The sequence below is a fragment of the Miniopterus natalensis genome, chromosome 13 (genome assembly GCF_054644295.1).
Source record: "Miniopterus natalensis isolate mMinNat1 chromosome 13, mMinNat1.hap1, whole genome shotgun sequence".
Taxonomy (NCBI): domain Eukaryota; kingdom Metazoa; phylum Chordata; class Mammalia; order Chiroptera; family Miniopteridae; genus Miniopterus; species Miniopterus natalensis.
This window is the reverse complement of record NC_142093.1, coordinates 32,171,873-32,185,356: the sequence shown is the minus strand read 5'-3', so window position 1 is coordinate 32,185,356 and position 13,484 is coordinate 32,171,873.

The following is a 13,484-nucleotide window of genomic DNA, read 5'->3' as shown; positions in this document are numbered from 1 at the left end:
TCCAAATTAAAATGCCTTCTTTAAAAGTTGCTGTTTGGTCTGCATAACAAAGCCATTTCCTTTTGAAAGCACTTGCTTTAATATTTTCAAATTATCTGGGAGGAGTTATTAGTCTCCCTTCCTCAGATGGATTAGCTTGTCAGGTTTTGTACATCTTACTTTATCCAGAAGCAAGGAGCCTGACCTTGAGAAGACAAGATGCAGAGAAGTCAGGTAAGACAAGACTGGAGTCGCAGGATGCTGGGAGGGGGGATGGCAGCCACGGGAGCCTCTCCTGGCAGCCTGTGGGAGGCCCAGCTGAGGCACAAGAAGCAAATGCCCTGGACTTCACATGAGGTCCTGGAATGTGTGTTGGGGGAGGGCCACTGGGGACACTGTATTCTAAACCAAGACACCCCAGTTCTAGTTCCTGCTCTCTCAGTTTATTTTCTTCTCTGAGCCTTAGTTTTCTCATCTGTAAAGTGAGTAGATGAATTCCAAGGTCACTCCTGACTCTAAGAGTCTATGTGACTCTCCCTGGAGGGGAGAACCTGGGAAGGAAACCTGAGAGAATGATGCTCAGTGGTGACCAGGTAGGAATCAGTAAGTCACTGAGGGGCCGCTGCCATGAGCAATTCACAGCGAGAGGAGTAGGCTCACGCCAGTCAGGAAAGGAGGCTGCTCTTCAAAATGCCAGTGAAGCTGCAGAAGGAGGTTTGGCCTAAGTGATAGGCAAGTAGGTGCTAGTAGCAAACAAACCAGCTCAAAGGCTCAACTTGGTCTGGCATGGAACGCTTTCTTTCATGCATTTTTTTAAAGGAAATAAATCCAATCAGGTCTTTTATCTTGTTTAGAAATCATAAATTTAACATGTATTGGGGTTAGTAGACCAGCTCAGAGGCTGTGTGGGGGCATGGGGTCAGTAGACTGGGAGTATTTATGAGGCAGGGTTTAAAGAACACCATTCAACAACTCTTGGCCCAGGGCTGTTTTGGCTGTAGCTTTGGGTGATTTCTTGGAGTTCTGTTTTGTTGAAATATAGTTCAGAACACAAATAATTAAATGGCTTTTGAAAACATTTCCCTCCCACCCCAACTACACACTTAAATTCCCAACACTTTTGAATCATGGCTATAGTTCAGTTTACAAACTCAAATGGTGTGTCCACTACATCCTACTATTTGTGCAGAACAGTAAGAGGTATTTTGAGGGAAATACAGTAAACAATATATTTTCTGAATTGTAATAAGTTTGGGGAATTGTCCTTGGATAAGAAGGCACATCAGCATACATCTACACCATGACCTCCATGTGTCTTTTTACTACAGAACTTGGTCTTGGTTTCTGGAAACTTTTCAGAATCAATAGGCCAAATTTTGTCCCAATAAAAATATGGTAAACATAGCCCAGCATGAACATTGTTTAGAAGAGAAGACTCTGGAATACATACAAACTGGTTTAGACAATAAATGAATGCTGACTCATGGGACACTTGGGTGAAGGTAAAGCACCTGTTACATGTGGTTCATTTATTCCTCTGAGCCATGGAGCATTATTGCCATTTTCCAGATAAAGAAACTGAGGCTTAAACTAGTTAACTGACTTGATAAAATTCAGCTAGCTACAAAGAGGTAAAGTCAGGTCTTTCTGACTCCAAAATCCATGCTGTTATTCACTCATTCATTCAACAAATATTAATTGAATATTTCCCATTAAATATGCTACCTTCACGGGCATGTACTCCAAGGGAGACACATCTAACAATGACGAGACAAAGCATGATCGAACGTGTGTGGCAGTTAAGTGCTACTTTAAGATCTACATGCATTCAGGGAAGGGAGAATGGTGTGGGTTGGAGAGGCTTGGTGAGATGTCTTGGGAGGATCTTAAGCTGGGTCTCAGAGCATAGAAAAGATTTTCAGGGACAGAGAACAGAGAGGAGAGGCAGAACAAGGTGAGTCTGCGGGGACAGTGAAGTGCAGAGGGAAACCTAAATAGATGGTTTAACCTGGCAATGTCATGGCTTTTGGGGCTCAAATGGATGTACCTGAGATGACCTTTTAATCCCCCAGATATTGGGGATGGTGAAAGGAATCTGCATTGCCTTACTCCCACCTGCCTTAATAGTGACGGTCTTTACATCCAGAAAGAGAGCTGGGGGGGAGAGGTGAAAACATAAGATAATTACTCTTTGATGGCAATTTCCACATGCTTCTTCAAGTGATACCCAACCTGAATTACCTTTCTACAGGTACATGTACACAGATGAGGCTTAATAAACCTGAAATAGTAATGGGAGAAGCCATAAGAGTAATGATTTTAAAAGCCCTGTGTTCCCAAGGGGCATATGTTCCGGCTGCACAAACTCTTTTCTATGGTGATCAAAACCTTTTTTATTCCCTTTTAAAATAAGACATTAGTAAGAAGATGCTTCATTAGTTGAAGAAGTAGATGTCTGGCTGCTGGCTTGGTTTTCAAAAACAGAAATGACGTTTCTGTGGAATTAACTTGAGCAGGGTTTTCATCCAGCTTTTCAAAAGTTGTCAGTGAAGTTAGAGAGGTTCTTGGGGAGGCTGTTGTGGTGACGGACTTACTGCGCCCCATGCCCAGCCCTTCCCTCTCTCCCACCTTCTTTACCAGCCTGTGTGCCATGAGGAGGCAGGATGGGGGGAGAAGGCAGGATGGTTTGGGGCTCTGGCGTTGGTCAGGAGAGGCTGGAGTTTGGGGTGGGGCCCCAGGAGGACACGGTGGCTCATGGTGATGTGGAGTGGCCTCCGAGCCATCACGCTGAGTCCCCCCAAAGGAAGGCTCCTGCGCCACCCTCTCCTCTGCCACTGGTGGTGACTGTGGGGAGCATTCCTCATGGGATTTGAGAGGGATGTCCGGGTTCATTTCTTGGGGCCCATTAATTCGGTTGCTGGGTGTTCTAGTGACAGATTTGTGGGATGAGGTAGAAAAAGCACCAGACTGGAAAAGAAGCCTCACCCTGGACAGTCCTGCTGTGTGGCCTTAAACAAGTTTCTTGAAGTTCCTCCATCTCAGCTTCCTGATTTTCCATCTGGACTGTTGCATCAGAAAACCTCCAAGCTCCCTCCCAAGTCTGTGACTAGAGGCCAATGTTGTAAATTCTGTCTCCTCTCCTCCTGGGATGGGTAATGGTGCTTTGTGCCCGGGTCATAGACAGGGGCCTTAACCTGCTCTCATCTTGACTCCCCCAGGTGAGAATGTCACTGGATTAGTCCCAATCCCTTGTCACTTTGGGTAAAACAGCTCCCAGTTGATGCTTTCAGCAAATTGTGAAGAAGGACTAGAGTGACCAACCATGATGGTTTTAGAAGAAGGGTTTGACAAATGAGCAAACTGGGATGAGGTGTCACCCTAAGAAGGACAGTGTCCACCAAGTTCTCATGAAGGTGCTGCTCAACCAGGGCCAGTGAAGGTGTCACTAAGAGATGTAGAAAAATTCTAGAAAGTGCCAATCTCTCTCAGCAATTACAGCATTTCCTTGCAAGTCTCTTCAGGTCTCTCTTAGACAAATATTGAAATTTAAATGAACTTTTTTCTGCCCCTGGTCCCAAAGCCCTTGTAACTAAGACTCTTCCTATTTCACAGGCCAGTTTGGCCCTGGTCTAATTGGTCTTGCATCAAGTGTCCCTGAAAATACCTTCTCATTTGTCACAGCCTCCTTGCCCAGCATTCACCTGTTCAGGGCAGGAGGGATGATTCTATCAGTCTGACGGGACCATGGCTGGGCCTCCCTCACCCCCGGTTCTCAAACATCCTCCCACCCCTCACCCTCTGCCTGGGAACAAGTAACCTGTCTTCTGAAACTGATGCTCCGATTGGGCAGCTAACTAAGAAACATGTGACCACAGGAGAGCAGGAGCTGTAAGACATGAGTCTGGAGGTTTCATAGCCAGGATCCAAGGTGTGCTGATTTTGGTGATTTATTCTTGCAGGGAGGATTCTAATGGCCGTAAGAGTCTAAAAGAGCCTTTTCCCTGTTGCCAACAGCTGCTCTTCATAGGGAGATAGTTGCTTCCTTCTGAGACTTCTACTCCTAGCTTTTCTTATAAGGGCCCTCTCTATATGTTTGGAGGTGTAGAACACCAACCAGCCATTTAATAATTTCTAAAATCTATTTGAATCACACACTTTATATACAGGTATATTTTTTGTTGCAAAAATTCACATTTTTGTCACTTTGTCAGATGAGAATGTTATGGTCTTGGTTTACATCATATTTCCCTGGGTTCTTGAATGACAGTGTGGAGTTGGCCCTCGGTCACACCCCCCCCCCCCAACTGGTATCAAACCGGTTAAGAAGAAATAACTTTCGTGTGTGTGTTAGGCCACTGAAATGCGAGCTGTTTGCTATAGCAGCTTGGCATGACCTGACCCATGCAAGGCATTTCAAATAATGGCAGAATACTGAAATCTTTGCCTCTGACAACCATACCACTCAGGCCCCGCCCTGCCTGGCTTGTATGTGAAGCCGACCTCTATTTCTTAAGACCTAGCCTATGGTTTGAAAACCGAAGTAACTACAGAGAATTGGAATAGCCTTTCCCTCTCCTCTGTTCTGTCTTCCTTCCATAGCCCCTTCCCCCATTGTCTTTGTGAATATTCTTTCCCTTTCTCGCTCCCAATTTATAAAAGTGAAATAGAAATACTCAAAGGTTAAAATAGGCCGATGATTCTTTAGCTATGTCAATGCATAACAAATTGGGGTGGAGAATTATAACAATTAAAAAACAATTCTTTTTGAATCTTCCGTTGGCTTGAAGCACTATCTAGATAATTAATGCCACCGTGGTATCTTTTCTTCTCTCTTTGGGTGACTAAATATTTGCACCTCAGCTCCCTCCTCTTTGTGTGTGTGTATAGAAATTATTTCAATGCCCTAGCTCAAGATCTGGCAGAGAAAAATACCCTTATCCCCTTGGAGAAGGTCATCCAATTCTGGCAAAGCTGCCTCAAGAAAGGGCCATATACACGTTTTGTGAAAGCATGATTATTAAGTTTCAGGTTTATTATCATGCAAATGCTTCCACTTCCCCTCTTACCCCACCCAGTCCCCTCCTATCACCGTGAATAAAATAACATCGGGGACATTGGGAATTGAACCAGCCAGTCAGGGAGGCGGAACAATGTTTCCTCAGCCAGTGGTTCGGGGCTTCTCAGCGGGCCTTCGAAGGGAACCGGAGGAGTTGTTCCTTTCAACGAGGTGCCGGCTTATCTCACATTTTAAACTCCCTCTGCTTTCAAAGTTAAGTGTTTATCTCCTTGGGAATATGAATTGGTACAACCTTTCGGGAAAGCAATTTGGCAACACGCATTGGGAGCCTCAGAAACGTTTACAAACTTGACCTATAAGACCCACTTCTCGGGCTCTAGCCTAAGGAAATAATCAGAGATGTGAGTACAGATGTAGGTACAAGAACGTGTTATCACAGCCTAATCTTTGATAGCAAAATACCTGGAAGCGGCCTCAATGCTGAATAGTAAGGGTAGGGTCAATCTGCCAGGTGATGGAATATTATGCTGCCTTTAAAAATAGCATTATTAAAAAGTTTAATAACATAGGAAAATGCTCACAATAAAGTGTTAAGTAGAAAAAATACAAACAAATTCCCGCTTTATTAAAAAATAGTTTATTTAGGCACACATACAAAAAATAAAGGAATAAATTCAAACGCAAGAGTTTGGTTCTGACCTCAGCTCTGACACATTCTAACTGATTAGCATTAAGTGATTTAAACCCTCTGATTTTTTCTCTTCAGGGTTGTGGTGAAGATCTGAAGAAATGTTTGCCAAGTTTCTTGTACATAGCAGTTGCTCAATAAATGGTAGTAGTCATTATGACTCTTATCACTATTATTTATTTTGGAGTTTGTGACAAAACTCATGTAAGAATAGTTTTGTAGGGATAGTTTTCCTGTTACCTTCAATTTACTTGCCACTTTTGTCTACCCCCTCTCTTCTGTGAGGTGGTCCTGCTCACAATCAGGACAAAACAAACAGAAGTCCTGAAGCAAAAATTGCCATAGGGATAAAACCTCCTGGAAAATATATGGGTGGGGGCATTGGGAGAAAAGCAGAACTTCCTCTGGCTGTTCATCCAAAGTAAGTTGAACATTTAAGAAAGTGACTTATTATTGGGTTGAAAACAAATGGTAACATACATCTGCATGGCACTTCCCTCTTTAAAACCCTATTATCTCGGAGGAGAAAACATTCTTGTGAAGTAGCTTATATGGTTTGGTCTCATGGATTAGTTAGTTATCTATCGCTGTATAACATACTATCCCAATTTAGCACTTACATCAAAACACATTTATTGCCTCACAGTTTCTATGGGTCAGGAATCCAGATGCAGCTGAGGGGGGCTGAGGTTGTGCCAAGAGGCTACGATCGAGGTGTAGGCCAGACCTGCAATTTTCTCAAGGTTCAACTGGGCAAGCTCGCTCGGTCATTGTTGGCAGGATTCAGTTCCTCGTGGGTTGTTGGATGAGCTCCTCAGTTCCTCAGTGGCTGTTGACTGCAGACTATCCTAACTTCTTTGCTATGTGGGCCTCTATAGGGCAGCTCACACATGGCAACCAGTGTTATTAGGTGAGCAAGTTGAGAGAGAGAGGAAAGTCATAGTCCTTTATAACCTAATCTTGGAATTGGCATCCTATCACTTTTGCCGTCTTTTTGTTGTTGTTAAGGGAAGCCAGTCACTAGGTCCAGGCCATGCTCAAAAGGAGGGGATTACACAAGGGTGTGGATACCAGAAGGTTGGGCATTGGGGCCATTTTAGAAGGCAGTCTACCACATCCCCTTTTTACAGCAGAGGAAACCAAGGCTTAGTAAGGATATAAATCATCGTTGAAGGAAGACTCAAACCAGAGTCATTTCCATTTCAAAGCCTGTACTCTGTCCACTCTATCATGCAAACCTCTCCTCCTCCTATTCCAGCTAATCTTCATGCACAAAGGCATGCTCAATGTAATTTATTAGGTGCTTAAGGATTTTCATATAATAAAAATATCCTAAGAAATCTACCACATTTTATGATAATCTAGGATGGGGGCACATTTTAGAGACAGATAGAAAAATGTAATGATAATTAGAAAAATATACAGAGGTTCCATTACCTACAAATGCCACCCTGAGTTTTCATAGAAGAGGGCCTGGAAAATAGTTCTTTAGGCCATCCAGGGTAGCGGTGGTGATTAATTCCAAGCTGTTAGCACATTTTATTATGCAAATAATCCAGCAACTCAGTCATGGAGAAAGTCTGGGCACCGCCCCCACCACATTCACTTTGGACACTCAATTTGCATGGAAATGTGATACTTTCACTAGGAGAGTGGGACAGTTTGGTTCTGGTGGGGGGAGGGGTTAGGAGATGGGTAGGTGGAGAAAGCTGGAGGGAGATCCAGCTACCCATTAGTGACATTGATCATTTTAATGCCATTTGTGATTAGAAAAACAATGATATTACCTTAATTTAGTAATTAATTTGCTCCAAGCAGGAGAGATAAACAGGCCTAGGGTTAATTCCAAGCGCACTGAATTTTGGGCCTTCCAGGAATGGGAGTTGAATCTCGTATCACCAGGAAGAAGGGTCTTCCACGTGAGCAGTGTTGTCTCAGCAGAGATGGTAGGATCTCCTTTCTGGAGAGAGAAAGGCAAGCAAAAGGAGCATGTCTGTGGGAACCAGATGCAGTTTTATCTGGATTTTTTTAGAATGGGGTCAGTGCTTAATATCAAGGAGGCGATCACTGATGGTTCTTATGGCTCTTTCCCTCTTAATACTTGGGTATGTTTAAAATTGTGTTCAATGAATGAACACCCTCAGTTTAGGCATAGCAGGCTTATGGAAGGATTTAGCCCTGGGTTGTCAGAGGTAGCTGTTGAGGAGGCACATCAGAGTTGCAGATGGCTCAAGGGATGGGTCAAAACACTGGACTGACTTGGGAGGTAGAGTAGGCGGTGCTACAAGTTGAGGACTTGAGCAGCACAATTACCTGGGAGTGGGAGGGGCTTCCCAGATCAGAGCAAAGGTCAGCTTAAATATCTCTGGGAAGGTCCTATTTTCAGGAGAGAGGAAGATGGAAACGCTGGCAGAGAGTTGGGATGTCTACTTGCCTACATACATGAAACCTCTATACACACTGGCAATGAAAGAAGAGAATAGGCTTTTTTACAAGCAAGCAGGTAATTCAGTCTTAGGACTGAGTGTGCCTCTAAGCCTCCTTTGTAATTCCTGCTTCTGGCAGTGAAGCTTCAGGAAAAACACATTTTTGGAGTCTATTATCTCCATTCCTATACTTTTTTTCTGTATGCCACCTAATAGGCGCTGTATCCGCACAAAACCTTCAAGCAAATAAGGCAGGTCTTACCATCTTCATTTGACAGAGGAGAAAAACCATGGCTTGGAGAAGTCCAGTCATTTGTATGGTGAGTCTGAGGCAGGTGGTCCAGAGACCAGGTCTTCTGACTCCTGGGTCAGAGCCCTTCTCATTTCTCCAAAGTACTGGGAAAGCCAAAGCTGGCTTGATGTGAAAGAAAGAGAAAGGGAACCTGGTTGTAGTGGAGATTTTGAGAAGAAGTCACTAAACTTTCTTGAAAATGGCTCCTGCTGATAAGTGGACAGAAAGGAAAGAAGCATCTCGGGGGACTCATAGACCAACCTCCAAATTTCTGGAACAGCCATCTGATTAACTTCTTAGAACCTCAGTTCTGAAAACAAATGGCTCTGTTAGTTTATAGGTTGGAGAAGATACATAGTACCTAAAAAAGAGGCTGGGCTATAGTGGAAAGGTCACTGACCTTGGGGATAGAAGACCTGTATTGTTTTCTAGTCCTTAGTTGTGCCACTAATTCACTATTTAACCCTGTGACCTCAATCTCTTCATTTCTTGTTTTGGTTACTTGTAAAACATTGACTAGATGATCTTTAAGACCTTCCCAATTCTTTCTAGGGGGAAACTGAAGTCAGACAGAAATTAAATCAACTTCCATTCCATTTCTCAGTGATTGATCACCAGATCCCAGCCTCCAGGAGACCCAGCTTCTCCCTCCAGAATTTCCAGGTTCTGGACTTCTTGAAACTTTCCCTGATTGTGAAACACAGTCACCTTGGTGATAAGAAAAACTGGCCCTTTCCTGTGTAACTCCCAGGATATATGACACCACCCAAGAGTCCCTATTCATTGTCCTCATGTCTGCACTTGACTTCACGCCATTCCTTGTCTGTGTTCCTTCAGCTCTACCTTTTCCCATTCCGCCCTCAGCCTTCCCTGCTCCCAGTCATAGCCACATTTCCATAGGGAGGTGGATATTTGCCCATCACTCAGGAACCATGGAGGAAATGTCAGATAGGCTCCTTGTTCTCCAAGAGCTTGAAACATAATGGGGAGAAAAATTGATCAATAGATTCAAAGCATATCCAATCAAAATCCCACAGGCTTTGTTGCTGAAACTGACAAACTAATTCTAAAATTTATATAAGAATGCAAATACCTAGAATACTTAAAACAATTTTGAAAGAGAAAAACAAAGTTTTAGGACTTATACTACCTGATTTCAAGATTTACTGTAAAGTTAGAATAATCAAGACTTTGTAGTGTTGGTGTACAGATAGACATGGGGATCAATAGAACAGAAGAGTCCAGAAATAAATCCACACGTGATCAGCTGAAAATTTTACAAAGATACAAAGGACGTTTAATGGGGGGGAAAGCTCATCTTTTCACCAACTGAACTGAAGTATTTAGACTCCAAATGCAAAAACCAAACCAAACCAAACACCACGCCCCCCTCAAAACCCAACTTCAATCTCCATTTCACACCATACACAAAGATTAAATGGATCATAGACCTAAATATAGGAGCTAAAAATAAATGAAAACATAGGAGAAAAATCTATGTGGCCTTAGGTTAGACAAATACATTTTAAATAGAACACACACACACACACACATACACCCCCCCAAACTATAAAATAAAATATTGATAAAAATAGCATGACCAAAATTGAAAACTTTAGCTCTTCAAAAGACACTGTTAACAAATTAAAGAGATAATACAGAGACTAGGGGAAAATCTTTGCAAAAAATACATCTGATGAACTTGTAGCCAGAGTAAAGAACTCTTATAACTTAATAATAAGAACACAACCTGATAAAAATGGGCAAAGATTTGAACAACAGACATTTCACCAAAGGAGATATACAAATGGCAAGTAAACACCTGGAAAGATGTTTAACATCATTAGTCATTAAGAAAATGCAAATTAAAACCAGAAGGGGACACCACTGCATATACACTTGAATAACTAACATTAGCAAACAGAAAATATCAAGCATTGGTAAAGGTGTGGAGCAACCGGAACTCTCATTCATAGAAGTTTAAAGAAGAGACCCAGCTCTCAACTATATGTGGATATTCCTGGGAAGGTGGGGAGAAATAAGGCTTGTGTGGATGGGCCTTGAGGGCTTGGTGGGGCTGGCACAGGAAGAGGGGGAAGGCAGGGGCTTAGCTGTGGACAGAGCCTGGGCAATGCCAGCTTCTAAAGGGCAAGCGAGGAAGTGGTTCCAGCCGCGGTGGTTTTGGTCAGCACCTTTACAGTAAGCTGTGGGGAAGTGTGGAGTTGTTCGAGTGTGGCGGCACTTCTGGCCTTGAGCCCCACACACGGGTCACTTTCATCAGAACAGGAAAACGAAACAGGCTCCCCTGAATGATTTATGGGAGGGCTTGTATTTTGGGGATGTGATACTGCAATTTGTGTTATAGGATCAGGACATCTGTTTCCAGGGAGGTGCGTTCTCTTACCATGAGCCTTTCCCACTAGGGACCCTCAAATAGTCACACATTTTATCTCAGTTGCTTGTTAGCATAATGGGGCCTTCTGGTGACAAGTGGCCTCACCAGTGCAGGCACATGAGTGGTCTGGGGCCAATTGGGAGGTAAGCAGCAACTGCTCTGGTCCCACCCTGTCCCTCCAATGGCGTCCAGCCGTGCCATAAACTGTAGGATTAGAGAGTGTGCCATCTGTCAGATGGCATAGGCAGGCTCCTACTTAACAATTAAGGTTTAGCCATTTATTTGATTAAATTTCAGTTAATGCTAACTGTCCCAAGTGGGCTAATGTCCCTTGCTGGGAAACTCTATTGCCAGCAGATCTTGGCCCACAGCCCCTTCTCACCAAGAGGCACACTTCCCTGGGGAGGTCTGAAGCAAGAAGGTATGTGACCATTGAGTGTCCTGGCTAGATGGACTTGGCAAGCTTCTTGTTCAACTTAGCACTTCACAGATGACAAAACTGAGGCTAGCTGGTCACAGGGAGCCGGTAGGGAAGGGACTTGCTCAATGCCACACAGCCTGTTAAGGAGCAGGACTCAGACCTCCAGCCTCAGTGTTCTTTCTAAGTAGAGAGAACTCATCCTCATGGTTTCTAAGGGGTGTGGGTGTGGCCTGGCACATGTGTAGACAGAGACATGGTAGTACCTATGGCAGGCAGCTACCCCACTCCTTACCCCTTCTCAGAAGGGGAATGTGGGGACTTCTGCTTGTGCCCACCTTTCCCTGCCAGGCTAGTTCAGGAAAAGAGCCTCATTAAAAATTCAGTTGGGAGGGAGGTTCAGTACAAGCAACACTTTTTTTTTTTTTTTAACCCCACCCACCTCTGCTTTTAAAAGGAAATATAAATCCTCAGTTTTTATTGAGGAAGACTTTTGTCTAGTTTAAATTTCAGGGACTTTGTTTTGTCAAAAGGGTATTTGAGATTCTTGGAGGTCCACCCATCCTACCCAGTTTTAACACTCCCTACTAATCCCTGATCACCCTGAGGCCTTGTCCACACGGTGTTCATGGCCTCCTGGCATGTCTAGGTGAATCCTCCCAGCTCCCACCCTGAGAACCTCCTGCAACCCCAGCTCCCCAGGAGCGTATTATGCACGAATGTGTGTGTACAGGCACCTCCCCCCACACTGTATGTGGGATCGAATATTCATTGTATAAGTCAAATTAAAATGTATTAACTTTCCTTCCAGATGCCCCCTGATAGCAAGTTTAATTACTCTGGACATAATTAAATGAGTTTAGGAGATTAGAAATATAAGGGGGTGGTGAAGAGCATACATTTATGGGGGAAAAAGGAAAATTTAATTCCAGAGTCTTTTTTCAAGGGGTGGGTAGCGCACCATGGACTAGGAGAGACAGAGGAAATGCTGGGTAGAGGTTCGACGAGGAGGAGGGCACCAGTTTGGGTGGGTCAGGGTGTATCAGTCTCACCCCACAGTGCATGCCGCCCTATGGCTGCGCAACTTTCCCCGATTTAGGGCCGTCATTCCCGTAGGAGGTCCAGTGAACTTGGGGCAGGCTGGTGACTAAGAAGTTCGGCAAACTGACAGCATTGCTCGGAGTCCCATCCTCTTCCCTGCTTTATTCTAGGGCGTGGCCCTATTTTGTGACACAGGCTTCCCTCCCGGGGTAGGCTTTTCCAGGACTCAGGGTCAAGTCCACAAATGTCAGTGTCTGCAGCAACAGAACTGGCTCCTAAGGATGCTTACTGCTTTGTGTTTTGCTGGCCCTTGGCTCATGGCACGTCTCCTGGTTACTTCAACCTCAGCTTTGCCCTGACTTAAGGAGCAACAGGGGGTGGGGGGCCCAGGTTCCAGGTGCAGCCACTAGAACACTAATCCAGCTGTTAATCAGATGCTGTGTTTCTCCATTAAAAACCCAGATACACACACACATGCACACATACATGCATGCACACTAATACGTACTCACACTGACACATATGTAGTCATGCACAGACACTAACCACTCACACATACATATATACACTCACTAGCACAAACATGCACTCACATATGTTCACACAAACTCATAAACACACATGGACACATACCAACACATACAACCTCACACAGAAACACATTCACACATGCTTGTACGCACATGTATACACACATGCACATAAATACACTCATACTTACTTGCACAAATATGTACTCATGCATGAACATGTCCACATGTCCACACACACACACAAGCACAACTAGGCCCTCAGAACTCAAGGTAAATGTGTGGAGAGAAGATGCCAGCTTCGCCATGACTTCCCGTCAGGCCTGCTCTTCAGACCCAGTCCTTCGGCTGGGGGGGGTGTCTTGCCTCGGAGTGGGAAAGGCCGTTGTGGTTTGTTAAATTTTTCAGCTGCGCGGGGCGGAAGGATATTCTTCCTCGTGGTTTAGAATTACACTCCAGAAAGCTGCAAACAGATTTCACACGTTTTCGGAAGGTGCCTCTTCCTGCACCAGGGCTGTTTTAAAAAGACTGGCCGAGACTTTCCATAAAGTCTCGATATACTTTTTTATAAAAGCAAAAAGAAAACGCCAAGGCACTGAATGAATAATGAAAGTGAAGGCAAAACAGGCCTGAGGAGATAAAGTGAAAATTCCCTTACATGTGAGCCTGGGGTTGAGGATGGGGGTTGGGGACTGCCA